At 41.4% G+C, this 26,519-nt stretch overlaps 1 protein-coding gene across 1 annotated transcript in view; it reads right to left on the bottom strand.

The window, feature by feature from the left end:
• The window catches only part of FNDC3B (fibronectin type III domain containing 3B), a 186,073-nt gene that overhangs the window by 95,473 nt on the left and 64,081 nt on the right, over nt 1-26,519 (bottom strand). The gene's annotated exons all lie outside the window — the stretch shown is intronic.

A 26,519-nucleotide genomic window follows, 5' to 3' on the forward strand; every position in this document is an offset into this window, starting at 1 on the left:
TGTTAATTAGCCCATTTGCCCCCATGGTCAAACTCTTGAGAGGAGCTCAGCAGGACCCTGCTCCTTGTCACTGCAAACTGAATTTCAGCTTTGACTGACAGCACAAAAGGAAACTCCATCACCCTCTGTGATGGAGAAGCCATCCAACATCTCCAAACCATATCACATTCTAGGGAAGGAAGCTGAACACTAAAACATATGAAGCACTTCAGGCACAGATGGGATGCAATGGCCTGTAGGAGTGACTGCTCCTAAATTTTAGAGTCATCTAATGAAACCTCCAACAACAAACTGAGTCACAGTCTGTTGTCTGGTATCAGCAAAACCAGTCCACATTAAATTAGCAGTCATTCCCTCTCCATCTGCATTTTTACACTCCTGCTGCTTCTGGTACAATCAGCAGAACTTCCCTCCTCCCAAAATCTAAGTTACCCACAGGAATCCATCTGAGTTATTTTTACCTCCTCTTATCTTGGTTTGTTTTCTCTATCCAGTTATTTGCAGTCTAACCCACCCCTACAGCTTTTACTAATCACATCTAAGTTTGAAATATGGTAAACCATCATCAAGTGTATAAGGCAAATGGGAACTCTGCAGCTTTAACTTAAATATTTTGGATCTGGTTTTGCTGGACTTCATACTTTCCTACACTTAACTATGTGGGGAAATTTACCTACACTACAGGCCCAGAAAGGGGAAAAAAGTTATTACTTATTATTCAGCTCATATGGATTTCTCTCTTAGCCTCTGACCCTCACAACAGTATTTGTCTCCACAGACAGCCAACAATTTTAGTGTCAATGGAAAAAATTCAGCCTGAGCAGTATATGATTATTGGGAAGGAGCTGCCACCTAAATGGCTTTATTTAAATCCATCAAAAATATGAAGTGACAATTGGTTCAGAACAAAAATATTATTTGAACAAACGTGTTTTCCCAATCAAAAAAAATCTCATCAAACTTCTTTTGAGTTTTTTATTTCCCTCTGAATCCACTTTGCTCTGTACACACTGCCAAGTTTTGCTCCACAGTAAGCTGGACAGTTCATAAAAGGTAAAGGCTGATATTGTGAACATGCAATGATGCTTTTTTCAGGATTTAATCCACACTGGATAATCTCAAGAGCTGTTCAGTTTTTCAGGACAGAACATGCTTGAAAATATGTAAAATGAATAGTTAACAGTTATGCAACACATTCCTTGTCAGTGATTTCTCAAACTCAAAAAACTGCAAAAAAAACCAAACCTGTTGATATAAATTTTAAAATCCTGACTTCACCATTTAAATAGACAATAATTTAAATATTGCATGTAAATGTTGCTCAGTAAAACGAAGCTTTATGCATAACCTGTTTCAGCCCCTCACCAAAACTTCTTATAGATGTATTGGCTAGCTGTTCTCCAAAATAGCTACTCTGACTTGGAAATAAACTTAAAATGGAACAGTTTTGGGGTTTCTACACAGAGAGCAGATATATACAACAAATAAGCAGCACGGCATGCCTCATATCTGTCCTTCCAAACCTTGTGCCAACTGCTCATATGGAGTAGTGATCTACTTGCAGGAAGAAATTAAACTCCCACACTGATACTGTTGACTGTAACACTTCCACTCCAATAAAAAAAAAAAGTAATATTGTGTTTTATCACCAAAACGTGCACCGTGCAAGATGAGTCTTAACCTTGCATATGACCCACAAACTGTTAAAGTCATTTGGATAACAGGTTTTTCAAAGACTGACAGCCTGGTGATTTGCAGCTTGGTTTTGTTTCCACTGCTTTGATTTCAGGGTTAGCCAAATGACTTTAGCACACATTATTGCATTCCTCTCATCAATGGTATCAAAACAACTTCGAGTGGTAGTAAAATAAAGACCCCCACCTCCACAGCTCAATGAGTCTCAACAATTATTAAAGATTCTTCTTGTTGTCCAACCACTCCCTAATTAACACTAAAACAAAACCATATCTTGTTTGGCTTGAGTTTTGTTTGGTGGGTTTGGGGTTTTTTTAAAATATTTTTTATTATTTCAAATAGTTTTGACCTGTTAAAAAGCAGAACTTTAGAGGAGGATGTTCCCCAGCTGCTTGTGATCACAGGCTGGATGTAAGTACTTTATACTCTTGAGAATCACAACTCTGCAAGTTTTAATTGAAGCTTGTGGCTCAATACAAAGTTTACTTTAAAGGAAAGTAAAGGAGAAAAGGTCCTTCCATTCTATCAGAGATGCTGCACACTGAAGTGAGCTGGCTGGAGTACTTTTCAAACCTGTTAACAAATGCAGATTGTCTGCTGAGTTCCTCATGAAACCCAGCCAGCAGTGCTTGGCCACCTCTGCTGACAAAGCCAGTGGCCAAATTCCACCCTGAGCTCCCTTCCCAGGAGTACAGCACATCTCCTCTGGCTCCTGCAGGGCTGCCCTGTCCAAAATGCAGGTGCAAGGAAATTATTCCCCCTCCTCTGAAAGAAGAGAAAAGCAGAAGCCACCGGGCTGGAGGCATCAATGTCCACCTCAGCAGGCAGGGCACAGACCCCACTTGTCCCCAGCTGGCAGAGCACAGTTTTCCCATTTCCAACACGTTAATACTTAACAGAATAAAACTTGGAATAAGTAAAAGAAGCAACTCAGTCTTCTACAGTGGCAGAACTAATTAACACCTTGCCACCCCAGCCTGAGCCTCTCCTCCTCTTCCCAAACACCTATTGTCTTGTGCTGCTCTGTCACCCCTCTTATGGCATTAAAGTTGATTATTTTAACCATTTCAAATAACCAGCAAGGTTTTGTGAATCTATTGCCTTTTAAAAGAACACCTGCACACCCAGTCTAACAAAAATAACAACAACCATTCTCTTCCTTCTTGTGCCATGTTTTATTGGGTGATTTTATTGCCTATCAAAACAGGGCTCCCTTCCACCTCTGTCTCCCACTTGGCCTGGCAAGAGGATGTTCGTGTCAAGTAGAGACTGACAGTTCTTCTGGTCATTTTTATTCCCTCTGGAATAATGTCACAATGTACTTGAGAAACTTCTGTCCCAAGATTTTCAAGGCTAATTATAGCCTGGGTTGCAACCCGTGACACTTTCAAAATTCTTGTACAAAACCAGTTTTGGAATAAGCTTTTTTCCTTGTTCCCTAGTGACCTTTAATGCATGCATTAAAGATCACTTTAATCAGTTTTCTTTCCTTAAATTATAGAAGCCAGAATCTGGCATTTCAGTTCCTCCAGCTTCTTTCCTCCAACACGTCTTTCCTATTTCTCTCCTTCCACATAAAATTAAAAGGGCAAAGAAATCATTTTACCACACCATTATCATCAGTGCTTAGAGAGCATTGCTCTTCTTTATTTTGTCCCCTGTAGAATATCTTTCACACCCAGCTCCAGCACATGGGCATATGATTTACACAGAGTTTCTACTGACTGTTTTGCAATTACCAAACTCTACCAGGCTTTGTTATCAAGTTCCCATTCTGAGAGCAGTTACTGGAAGTTTCCTGAAGTTCAGGAATTTCTCAGCCCTGTTTCCAGCAAATACATGGCAATTTACCATTTCACACCACAATACCTGCACTAGCAGATAAACAATATGAAATTTAGTGATTTTGCAATTTGAGTTTGAAAGTTAAGAATCCTGTACATTTTAATAACAAGAACCTACTGAACTAGCTAAGTGAAAAATTAAATCCAGGGAGGTAAATGCCTTAAATTTTATAAAACTTAACAGTTAAAATTAACCCATGAAAAATGGTTCTGCCTCTTCCTGATCCTCAACAAAACTGGTATCCCATCTTTCACATGTGGCCCTTCTCAGGAAGTAAATCTATGGAGCAAAAGGTGTGACAGAATGAAAAGGAGAGATAATTAAGGGCAAATTGGTCTGCTTTGCTAAAACAAATGACCCAGGGCTTGCTGACCTTGGCTGGGACCCAAGGGTTTGCATTTTCACATGGATGAGCAGCTGTTCCGGAACAATTTCCTCAATGAAACAAGCACAAACAGGCTCCCTGTCAGGCACACGTGTCTTCTCCCTCCACTTGGTTATTCTCAAAGCAGCTTACGGACTAAACAAGGTGATGACAAGGAAAAGGAAAAAAAAAACCAAACAAAACAACCCCGGATCCTTCCATTCATCTTCTTTCCTCTGCAGCAGAGCTGTGCTGAGCATTCTCCCCAGCCTTTTGGCCACAGCCTAGAACTTAGCACAAGCACACATGAGGATATCAGAGCATTTGGGGAAAACCTTTAAAGATGTAAAGAGCTTTTACATGCCAGTATCAGCACAATTTTGAACTGTGCTCTCTCCTAGACAAGAGCTAATTTGGCCACTAACTTAACTCTGCTCACATACAGTACAAGGCAGAGTCAACTCCCAGGTGTCTATTCAAGTTCCTAAGACACAGAGTCTTAAATCTGCTGCTGATCAAGATCTAAACACTTTGTCCTTAGATCAGTGTGAATTTGTAGATTCAAGCAGCTCAGCATTAGAGAGAAAAGGAGTAGCTTTAACAATATTAAGTGCTTGAAGGGTTGACAGCTTTAAAAAAATACCTTTGGAGAAGTCTGAAACGGCAGAAAAATGTCCCATTCGTGCTGCATTCAACCTGCCAATGCTAAAATAACGTTACCTGTGCTTTGATAAATGCTGAGAAACTTATCCAGCACTTGAGCATCCCCACGACACCAGCTCATGCCTAAGGTAGGCAGCAGGCAGAGTTTTATCCTGCTTCTCCCTACAGATTTGTCAGTAATTTTAAGATGACCTCACCTACACACCAAGATGAAAATAAAAGGATGCCTACCACATGCCCATTTACATTCTGGCACCTCAACTGCTTATTTTCTATTCAGATCACAGTTTTGTAGTGAAGTGATTCCTTCACTTTTGAAGAGTTCAGAAACATTACCAAAACCCTCAAGTTTAACAGAAATGGCTCCACAAATTTCAAATTATCTTAGATCCCACAACAAATGCAAATGGAACAGCTAAAAGGAAAAAGAAAAATCAGCCTGAGAAATCCTGCAGGTGCATGGCTTAACCACTGAGCACAGTCACCTCCATACATGCACACACAGGGTTTGACAGTGGAGATTGAAGCACTTTTGATGTAGGTAACACTTCTTGAACTCCTTGTGGCTTCTATAACCACTTAATGCTTTTTTCTAAATCCCAGGACTACAAATACAACACTCTTTACTCACTCTCACAGTCTGTCAAGTTGATTTGCCATAAATATAATTAAAACTAAGATGCCAAACCAATGCATGTTATAAAAAACCCATTGGTGTCTCGGAGTTCCAGTGCACAATTGTTATTCAGCCCAAGCTGCAAACCCCAAACGCTGAAATGACACGTTCAGCCCTTGGACTCTGCAGCCACAGACCCGACAGCACCAGCCACGCTCCAGTCTGGGTTTGACTGATGCTTTCAACATCAAACGCTTTGCAGACAGACTCACTCAACCCAACATCCAATCAAACTGCTCAGAAACCCGTGCCAAATGCATCCAGCAGACAGCTCCTGGAGCATTTTCTGCCTTATTTACACAACAGCACCTTTGCTGTTTACAACAGAGCCTCCTGGAAGCCACTGGCCAGGGTTTGCTGCTTGACCTGCTGCGTGCTCGAGCACCTCCAGCCTGGAGTTGAACAACAGCACCCCAAGCTTTCATGTCAGAACCACAAGATTCCTCCTCAGCAGCGTGCTGGTTTGCAGTGTGTGTCTCCCAGATGTTGTATTCTGGTTTGGGGCATATTCTAGAAATAATGCAGTAACCTGTAAAAACAGGAAATTAACTAAAAGCTATCAGTTGCCCCAAACATGCCCTGTCCAAAGCTACCACAGTACTATAGCAGTCACACAGCAGCACCATTCCAGCCAAATTCTGAGAGGAACTCAGGTTAAATGCTCACTTCTGTCCACCACAGAACTATGAATTATTAACTTTTCAAGCATCAAACGTTTGTTTTTGAAGTGGTTTGAATTTGGAGATACTCATCCTGAGAGCATGAAGAGCTGTCCTGCTCCCCACCTGCCACCTGGCACCTTGGTTTTGGGGTTCACCACACTTCACTAATCTAACAAGCAGAGAAGAGTCCAGACAAGGCCAACAGGATGTTTAGCAGCCTGGCACATCCTCTCCTGGTGCATCCACAGCTTCTCCTCCTGCCATGGGGCTGGAAGGGAAGGAGAAAGCACCTGGGAAAGAAGGAGCTGGTCCCAGAGCATATGGCAACCAGTGACAAAACATCAGTGACCACACTCTGCAGCGATGACATTTAAATTTAACACTGTGAGAAACTCTGACAATTTAAAGCTCATTGAAGTCTTTCAAAAAGGTTAGACAAGTAAACTTGTTCAGCCACAGAGAATGGAGCTGGACAAGGGGGATTCTTCAAGTCTCCTGCTGTTCTTCAGGTGGGTTTTGTTTCTTTTTTAAACTAGACCCATATATCTATCACTCTAGAGTTTCAACTTACAGGCAACATTTTGGAGTGGAACATTTTTTGTTGCTGTTTTTCTTGAACAGAAATGGAGTATTTTCCTGTCCTAATGTGAACAAACAAGTCAGAGTCTTTTGCTAAAATAAACCCTTTCTGACGGTTGGCTCACCAGCCGCTACTGCAAAAACACTTGCAAAGAGTATGTTGCAATACTTCAAGCATTGAAAATAAGCATATTCCCATGGCAATTCACCAGATGGGCTACAGATTGTAAATCATAAATGTCTAGACTGAAACACAAGAGACAAACATCTGTCTAAAATCAGTTGACTTGAATGGCAAATACTGTTAAATAAATTAGGACTACTTTGGAAACAAAGAGAACAACCAACTACTTGAAAACATCTGAAATGAATCCATTAGCACACAAGCCACAACACAATAACCTGAAACTGGAGAGACATTCATTTCGTGAGGAATACTAGCCCAAGATGACATCCTGACATCTGAGGCAGGAGCACAAAAGCATTTCTGTGACCCAGCACCGCGTTACCCCACGAGGACTCACGAATCCATCCCCAGAACATCTGGCTGGAGCAGGGCTGTTATTCCCCTCGCTTCACAAGTGAAACTGTGGGACAAACTAATGAAATGCCTGATGCAGGGTCACACAGGAAGTTTGTGGGAACGCAACTGGACACAAACCCAGAATAGGATTTAGGTCATAAAGCAATACTTAAGCCTGACTAAAACTGCAGACTGCAAAAAAATTGTAGGGTATCGCAGAAAAAAATACTCTGTTTTGGAAAAAAAGTCTTCCTCATATCTACCAACTTCTTTTTCCTTTGCATAACCCTTTGTTTTATGACAGAAGTATGCCAGAATGTCCATGGAGGAACAGAGAGAACATCACTACCAAGAAATGTGAGAGAGAAGAGACTTTGCACAGAAAACTGCAAGCCTAGCCTCTACATGAGGGTACAAGAGAGAAAAGGAGACCACAAAGCTGAATTCAGAAACGGGGAAAACCCATCAAGTAACTACTGCCAAGCCACACAAATGATGGGAGATCTCTGTCAGCATCAGGCTTCGCTTCAGCATTAAAAAAAAATCTCAATTTTGAAGTTTTTACACTGCTAAAGCGATGAACAGCTAAAGGAGGATTAGGACCCTCCAGATCAGCTTCCCACCAGACCTATATAACCAGTGGAATAACTTTTAACCAGAACTCAGTTTCAAGGGAAACAGAAGTCCTGAAATGAGAATTATTTTACTTCTGCACCACTTTTCAACAGCATTTACATTTGCATACAATATGACACTATTTGCCTGAAAGACAAACAACAAACCGTAAGAACATCACTAAAAATGTTATTTTTTCCTTTTCAACTTTGAGATAGCTCTTCAACACATTCTAGTGATATAAATGCTTTTTGGGGAGTGTGTATGTGCATGTGTCAGCCTTCAGCCACATTTATAAAACGGCATTCACTTGCAGAAAGTTTTGTTCTCCGCAACAGGTTTATACAAACACTGAACACTCAGCTCTGAGCACAACCTCCATCAAAGGCAGCAATAATTATACAAGACCACTTTCCTGCAACAGTAGAAGAAAATGCTCCAATTATTCACAATATAATTACTTCATTTCCATGGCAACACCAGAAGGACTGTACAATCAGCAACAGACCCAAACCTGGCCAACAATGAAGTTACACAGAACGTTCTCTTCCACCTGCCCCAAATAAGGCAGCAATTAGGTGATGGCTATTCTTCACCTGTCCACCCACAGGGAGAAACATCAGCCAGCCAGTGGAAACTGAACTAAACCAAACCTCCAGCCCTCCCTCCCCACCCAGCACTGCCAGCCATCACCATCACGGCTGACGAGTTCTGTTTGTGACATGTTTGGATCCTGAACTTGAGTGAATCATCTGAAAGACTCTGTTTGAATGTGCTCATCAAAAACACAGCAATTAATATCCACCTGTCACAAACAAGCACTCTGTATCGTGTGAGGGTGGGGAGGGAATGAGAATCATCAACACTGGTGGCTCTCAGGTATGTGTTGGGGTATTTTGTGAGGCTGTGGTGACCTGTCATCTCCCTGGAGTAAAAGCACATTTCATACATACATAACATATACATATTTTTCATTCATGCATATATATTCACTACATATTAATATTCTGTGTCCCTCTGTTGGGAGTTTTATTACAGTACTGCACTTACACCAGAACTGAGGTAGAAAAAAACACAAGCTAAAATGTAAAGTATGATATTCAGCACAGGGCTTGGAGATGCTGTTGGTGAGCCCAGGGCTTTCCCAGCTGAGGTTTGCTCACCAGAGGCAGAACCATCTCCTCCTTCCTTCACAGGGGTTTCACATTTTAATTCACATTAAGAACTAGAAAATTAGATGCTGCATCTTAAATGGAGACGTCTCAACCAGAGCATTGTTCTCCTGGATCAGAGAGTGCAGCAGCCAAGTATTTCCCTGAAACAGGGAGCTGCCAGAGCACCAGCTCCACCTGAGCCTCCCTGACTGATGCTGCCTCTTCAGCATCCCCAGTGACTGAAGCTCCATGAAATCCCCACCTGTGTCTCCCACTGCCTTTGCATTGAAACAAACTTGCACTTCTTTCCTTTAACACTTTTGCTTCTCCACTTGTAACAGAGGAGTCTGCTGTAATTTCCATTCCAACAGCCTTCCCTGAAATCCCTCACTGCCCCATCTCCTTCAAGCCTGCCCTTCCCTAGCCCAAACAAAACCCATTTTCCAAGCTTTTCTCCCAGCTCATGTCACAGAGCCCCGATTCTCTTGGCTGCTGGTCCCTGAACATCCTGGCCCAAAGGAAGGTGCTCAAATCCCACCTGAGAGCTACCTGAAGCCCAGCGAGGCTCAGGGAGCTGGTTATGCTGACTCTGGCTCCTCCTCACAGCTCTGACCCCAGCAGACTCTTCCTCAGCTCTCCCAGAAAGGCACTAACTCACTTTTTCACATCCTGCTCCCATTTATAAACACTCAAGGTGAGGAGGAAGGCTGTGAGTCACCAGGTTATGCTTGAAGGGCCCTGTCATCCTCCCCTCGTTTTCACTTCATCTCTCATATTTCTAAGCTGAGCCTCTGCACGGAGCACGTTAGTTGAGTTGTGTTTAAAACGTGCCTCTGGGCTACTGACAGCATTGCATCCTTGAGAAAATAAGCCATAAATTCTTATTTTCCCATGTCCCCAGATAAAAAAATCCTAGCACACAGCATGATGTAGTGGGAGAGTGAGACTCTGCCCTTTCTAAATAAATTAATTGTCAATGAGAACCAAATATCATGTCATTAACTAAATTATTCTAATTATTCAAATAACACTTCTAATCAGAACAGGTCTAAGACAGTTTTTCCACAGCACATTTGAAGCACTCTGCATTTTCAGGTGCAATAAAGGGAGTTTCTCGTTGGCCACAGCAACTGTGAAACTAATTTACTCCCCAAAACATCTATCGTGCAGCTTGATAGAGATTAAAAGCCCCCTGTCCTCCAGGGAGCGTGCATTTCAACTGGCCATCACTCTTCAGAGCTTATTAAAAAGTTTTCAAACACTGCTAGTGAAAGGTTTTTCTTTCAGCATTCCCAGGTCTTCGTCGGCTCCGTCCCCGCAGAGGAAGAAGAGCCGCGCCTTGTCGGGGGCTCCGGAGGCTCCATGGGCTCACTTCTGCTGGAATAATCCCATTTCTGGGGCCCTTCCCAGGCTGAGGGGGCTGGCAGAGGGATTACCCAACAGCAGAGGAGCCCGCCATGACAACTCCACCCGCAGGGCCTGGAATTTGCAGAGAGGAGAGGGGCTGGGGAGAAGGGATTCAGCCACTTCGCAGCTATTCAAGGAATGCTCTTGATTTCCTCTTAACAACCTCAGGTTGAGAAACTGTCCTCTGAATTATTTGAATTTCTGCTTCAGCTCTATTGTTGGGATCTGACATCTCAGAGTAAAGGAAGTGAAGAGTCCAATGGGAAGGGAGGGGAAGTGGCAGCTAAGAAAACATGGGTAGTGTCTTATTTTTAAAAAAAGCCGTAATTTTCAAAAGGTAGAATTCTAAAGCGTATCTTTGGTCATTGTGGTTTGCATGTGCAAACAAGTGTGTGCCCTGACAGAAATGGGCAGCACAGCAGCCTTAATTTAATCTTAGAATCACAGCATGGTTTGGGATGGAATGGACCTTTTAAAGCTCATCCAGTTCCACCCCCTGCCATGAGCAGGGACAGCTTCCATTAGACCAGGTTGCTCCAAGTCCCATCCAACCTGGCCTTGAACACTTCCAGGGTTGGGATAAACTCACAGATTGAAACACAAATCTCACCCACTTTGTTTCAATTTTATTTATTTTTAAGCAATAAAACAAAAATACAGAAAATCCTTCCTAGCATTTCTGCACCTAAAGAACTATCCACCTTTGATGTAGGTAGAAACCATAAATTCTGTTCAAAACCTCGTGACTTTGAATGGTGTTTCTAAGTCCCCAAAACTTCACACAGGTATAATTGTGCAACTTGAGCACTGCACCCACACCAAAGTGCTTCACTCTCAAAAGAGGGAAGATTCCACAGGTGTGCTCTCTTCCTTTTCCTTCTCCTCACTTCCACGCAAGCAGTGAACAGCATTTATTTGTTTCTAAACCATTTCAGTGACCAGGCAGCTCTGTAGTGATGATGAAGGGACAGGAATACCTGGAGTCAGAGTTGCTGCACATCCAAGAGAATCTAACAGGCAGCAGAAGAACTCACTGGGTCATACGAGTTTGTGTGTTAGCCCTCTCAGCACACAATTAAAAAAATAAAATAACAAAAACAATTTGTCCTGGTGACTCAGAGTCTCCATGGCTCGAAGAAAGCCCTGTTTCTGTAACACTGCATCATGCTGGCTTCTGATCTATTCTCATGGGGCTCAGGCTCGTGACTCAACTGTTTTCCCCTGAATTTGCTCATGCAGTTGCCCATCAAGAAGTTACTGAAATCTGCATGCATCAGAAGGTCTGGCTAAGAAAAAAATTATCTAGAGAAATTAGTATCACTGGAAAATATTAAAAAGCCAATATCATTTATTTGGAAATGATATTGCATATCTTTTCTTTGGAAGTTCAGAAATTAACATTGACCATCCTTTCTGGTTAAAGACTACCTTGTTTACCACAAGCCTTTGTGATGTTAAGATTGCAATGATGTTCAGCAACTGAGTTGGAAAATATCAGACAAAAGCATTTTGGAGAAACACACCACTGGCTGCTTTATTTGCTGGGAGTGCTTAACAGGTTCATTTCATTATGTTAAACTCAGGGCAGTTTTACTCAACTTCTGTCTGATTTCTCAGTCTGCTGTGCTTTTATTTCAGACCTAGAAATGGGGTGCTGGCCAAGGAAGATGATGCATTCAGAAAAAACTACTTCATGCTACAGAGATGTATTTCACCAACAAGCTTCTTGTCTTTAATTGCAGCACCCCTGAAGACCTAATACGGTGATTTTTTCCAAATTAAGTTTTGACCATGAGCTTCTCATCTCCTTTTATTTCTGCTTCTTTCTATGCACACTCTATCACACTCTTGATGCTGCATTTTCTGTCCAGGCTACCCCAGCCTTAGAAGGCAAACGAGCCTTTGGTTTGTAGGCAACTACACTGTCCATCAGAGAACTTAACCTAAGATATTAAATATTTTCTGCTGAATTCCAGACATGAGCTGGCAGAACAGCCTGGCACAGCACAATCAGTCACATTTATTTGCCAAGAGAAAGCTGAACATCAAAAATTACCCCGGCACAAAACAGCATTAAAGCACCTGTAAACCCCATCACACATCGTCTTCTAAGCTCTAATACTCCCTTTATAAGGGAGCACAGCAAAGAAGAGAAACTATCAGACAGCAAGAGAAAAAAATTAGGAAAATAAATAAATTGCAGTGATGCTCAGCTCTCTGATTACTAAATCACCCTCCCTCAATACCTAAGATTCAGTAAGTCATAACAACTCGGAGCCACGGCGCAAAAAAAAAATTAAAAATTCTCAGAAAAATGTGGTTTGTCACTTCACATTTTGTCCTGCATCTGAGTTACATTAAACCAATATAGTTTGCATTAGGGAAAATATCTTTTCTAAAAACTTTGCTGTGTCAGTGCAATAGAAATATTGTTCCACACCACCTGTTTTAAATATTCCCCTCCTTTCTTTCTCTAATTTCGGTATGTCTGTGCACAGTTAGACACATACTTGTAATACATGAACTAATTCTGAGAACTACAGTCAAATTTATAGTAAACATTTATGCTCTCATACAGGTTAAAATTCTGAAAAAATTAAGAACAGTGAAATTTAACCCATAAATTTGTGGTCATAGGTAATTTTTATCTATCCCATTCCTAAGTGAAATCCCAGAGAATGCAAAATGCCCCACAATGATCCACTTAGAAAAATGTTTACAGTGACTGGAAGCACAGCAAAATGTTCACTTTTCCAACATTCCTCCAAACCCAAGGATATCACTATGCCAAATCAGTACACAGCAACTTCCAAGCAAGCTGAAATCATTCTCCAACTGAGCTTTTCCTATAGAAAAAACAAATTTACCAAAATTAAACTATATTTCATGGAAAACTTCAGCGCCACTCTGATGAGAACTGGGCAGGCTTTTCAGGTGGCAGCCATGGAGTCTCTCCCACTACCCACCAGGAATCCAAAAAGATCTGACAAGCTGAAGATGCTTTGGGGATCTTCCTGCACCTTCTAGGGCAAACCTGTGGCCAGCTGGGGGTTAGTCTGGGCTGCACTGCCCCACATTCAAGCCTTCTGGTAAAAACACATTATGCTTTTGTATGTCAGACAGAAGGACTCCCAGCTTGGCACAGTTATGGGTACCACAGTCTTTGCAGCTGGTATCACAGCCAGGCAAGGCAGCAGCCACAGCTGGAGCCCACCAGCCTGGTCCTGTGTCTGCTGGTGGTGCAGCAGCTCTGGGGATAATTCCCACCCTGGCATGCTCAAGATTCAAGCTTAGCCCATTCTTCCTACAAAGGCCAGCTCCAAGTGAGATTCCAGCAGGACGTGGCCATAACTAAACACTTCCTTATAGGTTGCTCTGCTTTAGAATTTGGCTTCTGCCTATCAAGACATATATGATAAAAGATAAGGGAACATCTGGTAAAAATTGCTGTTGCAATGTAACTTTGCCTGCTTTAAGATAAATTTCTTACCATCAGGCACTCACAGATATTTTACAACGCAATACAACATACTGAACCCATTAGCCAGAGCCATTTACAGGTATTTCATAAAAATGTGCACCACATCCGGATACTTTATCAGCATCTCATAGTACAGCAAACTACACAAACCTCAGAGAGTGAATAACTTCCACATGCAATTTATAATATACTGTGAAGAGCTTATAAACACTCCTAGGTGGTTGGGTTTTTTTTTTCCTTTACGTTTTCTCGCTATAAATGATTGACTATAGTTTGTGTCAATACTGCCTGGAGAATGAGCTGTCACTATAGAAACAGTGACAGCAGTGAAGTCCTTCCTCCCTCTCCTGCACACAAAAGTCCCAGAACAAACACATTCTTGTTATTTCTTAGATAATGTGTGCACAGTGTCAAGTCCTGAGCAAAACTCAGGATTTTTCACTTGATTTTAAAGTGCATTTTTACTTCCAGTCTTCACAACAGCTCTTCCTTCCATGTAAAACATTCCCCCACTTTGGAATTGCAAAATTGCTTGTGAAGCATTCTGAAAACAAAAATAGATGAGCACTGCACTTAAAGGAATTATAATCCATGTTTATTTAAGTTAGATACAAATATAGTTCAGGAATGGGAGAATGCTGCTTGGGGGAGGGAAGGGAGCAAGGGAGAAATTTTGCTTATGCTGCAAAGACCCTCAAGTTACTTCACTATGTATTACAATTTTCAGATCAATTCACCAAAATCATATCAAGTTATCTGCAACCAAATATCAGAAGCACAGAATAAAGCTTGTATAAAATCCTTTGGCTCCAAATAAGCTCACACAGGTAATGGATCAATTAATGCACACGCTGCTGTGGAATCAGGCCTTACTATGGTAATTTTCCAAAACACAAGTATGTTTACAAACTACAGCTGAAGGCTTAGAAGATGACAAGAATTATTTTACAAGCTCTATATTAGTCTCCTGGAAAAGAGCTGGGATGAACTTGCTAGTGACAGCAAACGTTTTTTCAAAATAAACAGAGTGGTATGTTAAAAATGTGCATTTACAATTTTTTTCCTCCCAAGAAATAGCAGATACAGCAACATTTTAATGCGAAGAAAAGTTTAAATCTAAAAATATAGCAACAAATGGTAAAAATCCCATCCCTTCTTCTTAACTTCCTTCCCTTTCTGAACCCCTGCACTAAGGCAATGCTCTCATACGGTCACTAAAGGTTTTTTTTTGACATCGCAGAAGGCTGAAAGGAATATTTCTCTCTCTCTCTCCCGCATTCAGAGCGCCTGAGCACAAGAGGAGCTATTCAAGCCGTGATGGAGTGCCTCACAGAGACTGCAATATGTTCCCAGTTGGCAGGCAGGGATCTGTTTGGACAGTGAGCCCAGCCATCCCCTGGGCAAACAGCGGCATTCCTGGGACGCGGCGCGCGGAGCACTGCGGGCCCTTGTCAGGGCTCCCGCAGCCCATCAGCTCCTGGCCAGAACAAACACCCCTTTGTGCCCTGCTCACAGCTCAACGGGCTCCACAAGGAAAAAAAGCTGTCTCCCTCCACTCAGAGTTAGGTTGGGATCCAAGAAAATATTCCAAAGCTGGAAAATGGGGAGGAAGCACACTTAATGGAATTCATGGTATCTCCAGAAGCTTAAACTTCTGGACAATATTAAAAATCTGCCTTTGGATACTTATCTGGTTCCTAATGTGACAGCTGTTTGAGTGTTTTTAAAGGAACTAATCACAGTCACCGGGTGACAAACAGGCTGCAGTCAGCAGTGGGTATTAAAACTGAAATATCCCCTCAGCCAAGGAACAACAAACTGCAGCTTTTATCCAGAATCAGCAGCCAGCAGTGGGAGCCTTCCCCAGAAATGCAGGGAGAGATTCTGCCTTCTCCTGAGCACATCTGCCTCTCAGGTGGGCACAGAGATGCTCACACACTCTCACCAGCCTCCTGCCACCCGTTCTGGCAGGGGTAAGGGCAGGGAATTGCAGGTTCATGTCTGCACTCCCTCCCACCTCGCTGCATCCCTACAGGAATGAGCCAGGGCTTCATCCCCATCTGTGGTTGTAACATCAGCTCCTGCAGCAGGAAGCTGAGAAGTCTCTGAAAGACTCTGACACATGCAATTAGCTTTTCTCTGCCCAACGTGTGCTCCATCTTAACTATTGCTGTTTTGAACTTGTGGGATTCATTAACTCAGCCCTAACAGAGAGACACGCAATTTCTACATCCTTAATCAAATGTCCTGCTTCAAATAGATTCATGGAATGGCAGATTCTGAGAAAAAAAAATCAAAAAACTATGAAAATCCATGAGAACAGCCCTGCTTGAACACACTAATGCTGCAAAGGGGCAAAGTCCTTGCATCAGCACCATGCAGAGAGAAGGTGGGAACCCTCTCTTCTGAACTTGATGCTTGACCCCATTTCAGTCAGCAGCTGGGCTGGAGGTGGGTTTTTTGGTTTGCCTGTTGCTGGGATTTCAGGAGGGGAGAAGCACAGAGTGAAAGCAGGAACAGTTTTCTACTCTGATACACCCCAGTTGGAGAACAACCTTTCCATGAGCTCCTTGCCACGCTCAGTGAAGAGGGAAAAATCCCTTCTCTGAAGCTTCAAAAGGCGTTGTGCAAAGGAGGAGCAGGAGGGAAAAGGCTAAGTGGGAGCCCTGAAACTCATGGGATGCTTTTGGCATTTGCCTCCCAGCTTCCAAGGCTGCCTGCTGGCAGCAGCACTCAGGTCTCTCAGGTACTGCCCTGCAGCCCTCAGCAGAGCTCCATAAATGTTAGGAGAGCTCGTAAGGATGGAAAAAGTCTGTATTTACACAGCAATAATAACCACTCACCATAAGCCTAAACATGAATCCCTAGCAAAGGGCTTTCCCTAAATGAAGGGGATGGGGGTCTCTTTAAACATTAAGTGCAACAAAATTATACCATGGAAACTCTGGGACATTATTCAAATCATCCACATGAATAAAACATCCCACTTTTGCCAAGTTTTGTTCAAGCTGACTTCAGATTTCTGCTTAAACAAACCTCAGGCAATACTGACATCATTTGTAGCAAAGGCAGCATTTTATTTGAGCTTGAAATCTGAGGGTGTTGGGTAGATTACCAAATAAAGAGTTGATTTTTCATCTAAAGAATCTCAAATGACCTGACTTCAAAGGCTGGATTTAGACTTACTAAGCCAATGGAAAACAAACATCTTTAATCTCCACACTGACATTAAACTCAAACAGAAAATAACTCTGGGAAAAGCCCTTTATCATCAGGCTACTACACAGAAACAGGGGAAAGGTGGGGGGGAAAAAAAAATTTGAGATTATTCTACATTAATAGCCTGCCTCACAGGCAAGGTTACCTAGTTCCTTCTCTTTCTGTTATATTTTTTCCAGCCCATTTTACTCCCCTCTTCTTCAAATGTTAAATTAGGCCAGACACTGAGCCTCTATTAACACACCTGAACACTGAGAATTTACTCCAGGGCAAATCCAGGCATTTAGACACATATGCAAACACCTAAATTATCCATTCCCTGCATTTAGATGCTCCTGCACTTTAGCTAAGAAATAAGTTGCACATGAAAGAAGACAGGTCTGAGCACCAAGTGATCATTTTTTGGCCATGGAGATTCTAAGGTATTAGATCTGAAGCTTTATTTCAGTACAGGATTCAACTCTGCATGTTCCTCATCTTTGAGGACTAGAAACCATGTGCCTTACTAAAAAAAAAAAAGACACACTAAAATCTTCTTTCCCATCTCAAAAACAACTGTTTCCAAAAACTGCTCAGCAACCCAAAATATACAATACTCCCCCAAAAGAAGAGAGAGGGTAGGGAAGGAAACCATCTCCTTTGCCACAGCATCACAGCCACCAAATGATGTGTGGCCCAGGCACCCAAAGGTGACAGTCTGCCACTGAGATGAAACAGGCTCTGGGTTTGAAGGCAGGTTTAACAATGAACAATGGAAAACAATATTCAAAGAAGGCACCATAACTTGTTTGAAACGAGGAGATGAAATCTGTTTGGGGGAATTCCAACACAGAACCCAGGGCAGAACCCATCCATCCTTTATTCAGGCATGAGAAAGTACGTGATCTGCTGAGAGCTGCTGCAAGCCTCACCACTCAGACTTACAACAGCATATCCACAAGTAATAACATGCCATCACATTTCTTTTTTAAACAACAGCATTGCCTTCCTTTTGAAAAGGAATATCAAGTTTCCTGCTGAATAAATTGAGGGAGCCTCATTATTTTTAGCACGCTAAGTGAGCCTGTCAATCACTTACATAAATACATACAATTAGTTTGATCCAGCAAGATCCTGAACACATGTAATTCTCAGACTTTAGAAACCTGACCGACCCACAAAGGCACACACAGTGTCTCACAAGTATGGAATTACATGGACTGTGTGTAGCTTAAAAACACAGAGTGGCAGAAACATTGCACTAGATGGAGAAGTCCATGTGCTCCCTTTGCACAGAGGCACTGAAGCATCCATCCAAGTTTTTTTGGATTAATTTTATCATTCCAGTGTTGTCAGGTGGCACAGGGGGCTGAACTCCACCTCATCTTTGAGGTGTAAATGAGAAATTAACTTCATTTGGTTAAAAGAACAGCACACTCTGGAAAAGCACATGATCTTTGGTGAAGTTTTAGAAACTCCTCCAATGCACTTTCCAGTTTTAACAACACAGAATCCCAGTCTCCATGGGACTCAACAACACAGAGAACCCATCAGTTCCCAAATGCAACTGGCACTGGGCAGATGCCCCAGCAGAACACAGCAGGAGCTTCTGCCAGGTCATTACACCTTAATTTAATCTGCAGCCTTGCTGACTATTCTGGGGAGGTGTCTAAATCTGACCTGCCAAATTAAAAGTCTGAGAACACAAAATGCATAATGCTGATAAGTGGAAAGCATTTTAAAAATATTCTTGAATGGAATTGTTGAATATTTATGGACAGAAGCAGATCAGCTGTAACTGGAATGGAAAACCACCCACATTCCAACCCCCACCTTCAAAACATCAAGCTGGGAATTTGTGATGTGTAACTTCAGAAAGGTCTTCAAGGAAATACAGCCTGGGATTTAACTATCAATTCTGCTTTTGTCCAGATGGAGAAAATAGCTTTTGCAACTAAAGGAAAACCCATTACTACTGAGGATATGGGGTAGATGGAGTCAGACTCTTTTCCAAAGCGCACAGCACTGTGATGAGAGGCAACAGACAAACTCAAACACATGAAATTCCAATCACATATAACGAGGACCTTCTTTTTTTTTTTAATTCACTCTCCATGAGTGTGATCAAATGATGGGTTTCCCAAAGAGGCTGTGGAATCCCCATCCTTGGAGATGTTCAAGACTCAGCTGAACAAGTCCCTGAGCACCTGCTCTGTCTGGCTTGGGGGATGGCCTTTGGAGATCCACCTAACCTAAATAATTCTGTGATTTAATTCTGCAGGAAAAAGCTTTAATGCTGCACATAAGCCTGGAGAGTTCTACCTACAAAGGCTTCTTAAAAAATACAAGAATTAAAAAACAAAGACATGCAAGCAGCATGAAATATACCATAATAATGAGGAACGTTTACGCAGCACAAGGTTCCTACTCATGTCTGTTAAGTGAGTTACGGTCTGTTAATTACTCCAGGGCAGCCAGTTTCTTATGAACCCACCAGGCATGAAAAGAATGTGAGGAATATCAGGTAGAAAACACCTGGAAATTTCTTCTGCCACAATTTGTTTCAACACTTACTAATACTGTGTGAATTATTTATAAAAAAAGACAGGAATGCACCGGAGTACCAAGGAAAGTCTACGAATCTTTGAGACATTTCATTTTTGCAACTTTAATCCTGCTGCCTTCTCAGTTTTCCTCTGATGTAGAGTAAACAGTGTGGGCAAAGTAACTTTTCTCTTGAAAGCATTGCCTCTAAATACTCCTGCCATTAGCAAGAGCTCCTAAACCCGGCAGGTCACTTTTGATATGATCAAACAGCACACAGTTATTTTATGAAGTCCACTGGATAAAAATTACCCAGCCTGCATTCGTCTTTGAACAGTGAAATTGTTTTTGCCTTTTTTTTGATTTTAAGGCTGCCAGTAAGAAAGCCTATTAAGAAAGATCTTTTTAAGCTCTCAAAAGTATAGCTGGATACTTTGTACCAGTGCTACTCATGATCAGCATTAAAACCATTATAATCAGATAATTTCAGGGCTTTAGGGAACCATGCTCTACCATCTGGGGACTGACCACGCTGCAGTAAATCAGGCACAACTCTATAAATGTTGAAGGAATTTGTACTATAAAATCATCAAAACTAATCTTACAGGCCATGTACCAATTTTAGTAACAAATAGGGTCCAAATGATAAAAAAGCTCTTAACAAGTAACAGCTGATAGCCAGGCAGTTTGCAGGTGGCAGGAGAACACCACCAGGAGTGGGATCCATGTGGTACAGGCTGAAAACCTCCATCCAGGAGCCCTGTCACACAAATATTCCTCGTTCCCCAGAAGTACTTCACTGGTTATTGAGGTCCTCAACAGCTGGATCAATCAAAAAAGTCTGGACCACAACATGAATGTTGTACATAAATGCTATGTACTACAATATAAATGAGATTTCATATGATGGGGTAGAGACCAGACTAAGAAGACTCAGAGGGTTTAAGAGTTTGGCATTGAATCTGTGAAAAACCAACCACCTTGAGACTGATCCCAGTAACATTTGTTCAATTACTCCTGTATATAAAGATGCATTTTTCTATACCCAAGTTTCTTTAAGCTTGGAAATGCTTCCAACACAAGCAGTGCAAGCTCATCCTGGTGGACTAAAGCATAAATAACCCTCAACTTAAACTTCTCGAAATTTACTTCCATGATAATTCTGTGAGGACTCAACTTCAGGAGAAGAGGTGCTCTAAGTGATCACAGGATTTAAAAAACAAAAAACCTCCTCCAGGCTTGGAAAGTATTCTGACTGCATTGAGGCATCTTCTTCTTCAAAGCCAGTTTTCCCATCCCAGCAGTCCAAGGTTCCCTGCACACACAGGCTGCACCACAAGAGTCATCCCCTCCATCTGACTCCTGGGAATGTTTACTGGGTCAGTGGTTACTAAATAAACCAGGCATTCAGACTTCCAGTCACCCCAGCAAACCAACCCCCTTCTCAAGTGTCATGAGACAAGCACAGCTCAAACAAATTTGGAAATGAGTCTTTGATCAGCAGTTTCTCCAAGTTCAAGGTTCTCCTCCTTTGTGCCTCCAACCAGGCACAAGATGATGATTTTTGGTTTTGTTAAGCACAAGTTCCATCAGAGTGCTGTTTTAAAAGGTCACACTATTTCTTTTAATCAGAAAATGTATGAAGTTACCAATAATTGTCTGTCCTGGGTTGGCACTAACCCATGATATCCATGTGCATCCTATTCCAGCTGGGAGAGCCCTATAAAGGATGGTTACTTTGCTCAGCAAGAATCCTTAACACATGTCAAAACCATTCAATTTTTAATTACAAACCCCTTCTGTTAGGTTTCCTTTTTCCTGAGACGTGGGACAGAGTGAGTGATTTGCAAAAATCCTGCACATGCAGCAGCAAGGAGATTTCCAAAGCAACCTGGGAAAAGCATGACACAGGAGGACAGGCAAATCCCAGAGATGTAAGAGTCATCTCTGTGACAAAGCTGCCTGCAAAGGGCCAGAAATCCCCCAAGGTGCTGTTTTATGGCATCTCTGTGGGATGTCTCCATCCTGCCACAAGCCCCCAGGAAGGCATCTTTGGATGGGGAGAAATGCAAACAATAAAATCACCCAAGGAGATGCCTACAAAAAGTTGTTAGAATTGATTATGTTTTTCTCAAATATTAAAAAACACCCCCCAAAAAAAGCCAAACAAACAAACAAAAAAAAACCTACCAAAAAAAACCACAAAAAACCCAAACAGAACAAAACAAAAAACCCCGATCCAGCTGAATTTTCAGCCCTCTCCTCCTCAGCAGTACTTTTCCTGCAAGTGGAACCAAAGACTACATAAGTGTCTTTTCATATAGGAAAATAATTTAAAGCTGAATTATTCTCCCTAAATTCTATTTATATTAAATCACTTTTACTTCATAAAAATGGAAATAAGTATGCAAACACCTTTTGAAGGCGCCCACTTGCTTCTGCATATACCCACCAAGGAGATAATTGTCTACCTATTTTTTTAAAAGAACAAAAGGCTTTTCCTCTGGTAAATAAATAATTTATTTAAAAATTAATCTTGTTTATTAATTGTTGCCTTTTGAATGAGCAAAGCTTTTAGTTGTGTCAAAGCTATTAACAGTGGCAGTTGTACATTAAGCAAATTAAATATTCAGCAGCCTCACTTCAGTGCCCTTCTGTAATTGCAGATTGGTTACCAAACACCTCATCTCTTTGGTAAATAAAAGGATATTTCTGCATTTATTTTAAAAGCTGATTTCAGAATTCAGCAGAGATTTTATGCAAATTATTATGACCATTATGTAAATATCCAAGGAATTTTTGCTTTTACAGAAAATCATGGCAAGAGTGCTTTTCCTAGGACTGTCCCCACTCCATGTTTAGAATTCCTTGGATGCTTGAGCACTATCATTTCACCATCAGGGCAAAAGTAACTGCAAGAATAATGATATGTGGCTGTGCAGATAAAACACTGTGAAAAAAGAATGGTCTGAAAGCTTTTGAAATCAAGAGATTCCATATAGCAAAATAACAGAGCACATGAAGTGGAAAGCTCTGCTCTATTAAAGAAAGCTTGAACATGCACTAATTCTCACAATTGCTATTAACTGGGGGAAAAGACTCCATGTATTGTGGTTTCCACTGTAACCAGTGACCCAACTGGAAAGATAAACCAGGAACAATTTTTGTGCCAGTGACTTTCTTGCTGTGACAGAGCACGCTCTCTGCTCAGCCACCAGCTGCACCAATTTCACCTGTATTCTTAAATAAAGTTGGCTCAGTCACTACAGAACTGCTCCCAGGCAGAAGGAAGGTGGTGCCAGCACCTTTTTCTAAAGTTATTGGTTGTACACTCAGGAATGGAAACATTTGAGGTCCCCTCTGTGCCAGGAGGGACCAAGAGCTCCATCACCCCTTGCTCATGCTGCACACAAGCGCTCACCTTGAGATTAGTGCCCAAATATCACACCAGACAAAACAATTTCTGTCTCTAAATTACATTCAAAAGGTCTGTGAGACACAGAGAAAGTTACAATACAGAAATCAAGGGAGGGGCTGCTCTGGGCACAAGTGGGCATAGTCTGGTGGAGAACCAGAAATTAATCCATTCTCTCATCACAACCAGTACAGCCCATTCACTGTGCTCTGCATTCCCAGCCAGTGGGTGTGATGTCTAACTGGAGAGCAATGGAAATAGGCTGGTCCCAGTTTGGATTTGGCATGAACTGTCTGCAAGTGTGGTTTACCAAAATAATCCATATATCCAAGCTGTTCTAAGGCACAATACATTACATTTTGCACATTATTACTTCCATGGAGAAGTGTTTCATGGAGGAGAAAAACCTGAAGCCTCAGAAACCTGAGTTCAGGTAGGTATAGATATTCAAGCTCCCTTTTGTTTCAATTAACATTATTTTCATGGCAATCTATATATTCCATACTACATGCAGACTAAAAAAAATTAAAAGCACTGTCCCAAAATCAAAACTGTGATGAGAGAAATGAAAGCCAGACAATGCTACATGCAGCATTACAGAGACAACATGGAAAAGCATCAAGAGGGTGAGATTTTAGAAAGTCTTTCTGGGTCACTCACTGTTACAGCAGCAGCTAAAATTATACTTTAACCTGGCTTGTCTTGCAGTATCTAATAATCAGCTCGGATTTCAGGTAACCTGAACCCGCCTGCTAAGATACCTTTGCAATATGTCATTCCACATAACACACCCAGTGAAACAGGTGCAGTTAAGGCACAGTTTTATGTTTGATTTCATAAGTTCAAAAAAGAGGAGCTACAAGAGCAATTTGAAGCAGTCTGCAGCATCTCCTACACGGCCAGGGCACAGACAGGCAAGTGGGGCCACTGGCACACAGGCAGGATGGGGCTGGTTTTGGGCTCACCCTAAGCAGACATAAAATGCTGTTAAGAATTTTATAAACTATCTCCCCCCACAGAGATAACCTGATATCCTTAATTTTCACTACTCACCCAAAGAGATTGGAAAGTGAGAACAAAATTCTACACAGTGCTGTCACAAAACTCAACCAACAGCCTGAGGTTGGAAGCAGATTTGAAGACTGAAAATTAATAGCATTAACACACAAAGGAAGTGGAGAAGAAGCCTTAACACTTTTAGTACTATTTCTAAAATTTTATTATAGAAGGATGAATATTATTACTGATTATCAAAGAGCTTGCGCACAAATCAACTTCTCATTCAACTGAACTGATTTGACAGAATTGTTTCATACACAACTAATGTTTGTAAAATTTTACTTCCACAAATACAGGATACAAACAATTAGTCTCCTCCCTTCACCTGGGGGGTGAATCCCCACAGGTCTCAAAACCATTTGACACGAGTCTAAGCAAACAAGTGATGTTTTCTGGATGCAGTGATTAGGGTCTGTGACACTAAAAACACCCTTAGCATAATAGATAATCTGCTACGGTAAATACATGAAATTATACAATAGAAAAATGCCTTTCTCTTGCTTTAGACATTACACAGTGCCTTTACTGGGTGCTGAGGCACTGCAACAGCCCAGAGCAGCTGTGGCTGCCCCTGGATCCCTGGAAGAGTCCAAGGCCAGGTTGGACAGGGCTTGGAGCAACCTGGGACAGTGGAAGGTGTCCCTGCCCATGGCAGGGGGGGAATTAGATGATCTTTAAGGTCCTTCCAACCCAAAACCATTTCATGATCTCAAGACAATATCAATTTCCTGCATTATTAAAGAGAAATGGAGCTCGCACCCCACAATCTCTTGCAAGGATATTACACTGCCAGGCTCATTACAATTAAGACATTTTATATATTTATATATATAGTGTGTAACCAACCTTGTGGCATACTGCATGTAAAACATCACAAATGTTGATACATTCTCTCTTTTCAGCTTTCCCTCACACAATACAAGGAATTTCGAACCAACAAGAGGAGCCCCGCCAACAAGTTCATTTTCTACTCCTTTGGTCTAATGATTTAGGTCAGTCTCTAACAAAGTATTTGCTGGCACACAGTTATAAAAATGTTCATTTTTTTAAGGTTATAACAAGCTGCTGAAGGAAAAGGAAAATCAAAGGTGTAAATAAGCCCACAAATGTTAAGTGAATGTCTGGTATTCTGATGCTGGATTAACAGACGCATTTTTCCTTCAATGCAAACCACAATCCTTGATTTTTAATACTTGCATGAACCTATAAGTGTGCATTTCAATCTTCTTTGCATTTTGAACCAATCAGAGATACAGATCATGATCCATTAGCAGCCTATAGATGCAAGATGATGTATGTGAAGGAGTTGTTGAAACCAACCTCACTTTGAAGAAGTACTTTCAGAGGTTTATTTAAAGAACCCCATGTCCTTAACACAAGAAAACACCAGACAAGTAATAAAAAGAGTTAACTGCTGCAGTCTTTCTTACTTTTAATATCATTGTTAATGACACAATCTCATTACCAGCTTATGCTCGAAATCAAGGAACTTTTACTCTTTGAATTCTTATACTTTAAAAGGAAATGCACATAAGCTTTGGCAGAATAATAAAGGAAAATATGGATTTTCTGGTTCACGTATGTTTATGTTAAACTTTTTAGGGTTTGTTCTAAAACCATGGTCCTAGAACAGTTAGGATGTCAAATTTAAATAATCTTATTAGGAGGCTGAAACAAAACACAGACAGTAGACAAAACTCTAAACAAAGTTTAAAAAAGCATATGCAAGAAACAGCTATGCTTTTAAAGAAGAACAAAGCCTTCAACAAAGCCTTCAAGGGCTCATGTGGATAATAAGTCAGCAGTAAGACAACCATAGCTATGCATTTATTTGCATCAGCTGGACATCAGAAGAAAACACTTGAGCATCACAGATGTTGCTTTCCAGCTGTGCAAACTCTGCCATTAAAACTTTGTATGCATTCAAAATGTTGACAGTGCTGTGAAGGAGGGAGCTCTAACAGAAATGTTTAGATTCCAGCACCCTGAAGGACACAGGGCATCTCCTGCAGTATGGATTTGCCATGATGGCTGGCCCAGCTGACTCATATTCCTTTTTGAAATCAGGTCCCTAAACCAAAACATGAAAGACCACCTGCAGGCATTCCCTACTTTCTCCAGCTAACTTGAAAATGAATGGGTTGTTTGATATTGTCCTGTTTCAAAACAACATACTTTTGTCTCCCCAGTGGTGTTTATGAAGCCTAGGGCTGGTTAACAAGTTTGAAGGACACATTTTTGCCACATTACTGAAGGAATGTGGTGAGCTATCCTGGCAACCTGAACACTGAAAAATAATTTACATTATAAAACCTGCAAGCAGGAATAACCAGAAAAATATTTTCACATAATTTTGCTTCCAAGTATCAAGTTAGGGATTTTTTTATTAACAAATACTTGCTTTATTAGAGCTTTATTAACATCTGCTGAAAAAGCCCAAGGTGAGGGAAAAACGACCACGCTGAAAGACAGTTTCTTTCAGCCTCCTTGTGACAAGGGTTTTTGCATTCCTGTGCCAAGAGCATGTCTGGCTAAGGATAGTGATCTGGGCTGCTGTGATGAAAGCAGGCACATATTTAGTATGTTTGATCTGCCAGGGGCTCTGCCTGGGTATTGTCCTGCTCATCTCCCAGAGCCAC

The sequence above is a fragment of the Agelaius tricolor genome, unplaced genomic scaffold, assembly GCF_023055355.1.
Source record: "Agelaius tricolor isolate 1412-34295 unplaced genomic scaffold, bAgeTri1.0.p SCAF_12, whole genome shotgun sequence".
NCBI classification, from domain to species: domain Eukaryota; kingdom Metazoa; phylum Chordata; class Aves; order Passeriformes; family Icteridae; genus Agelaius; species Agelaius tricolor.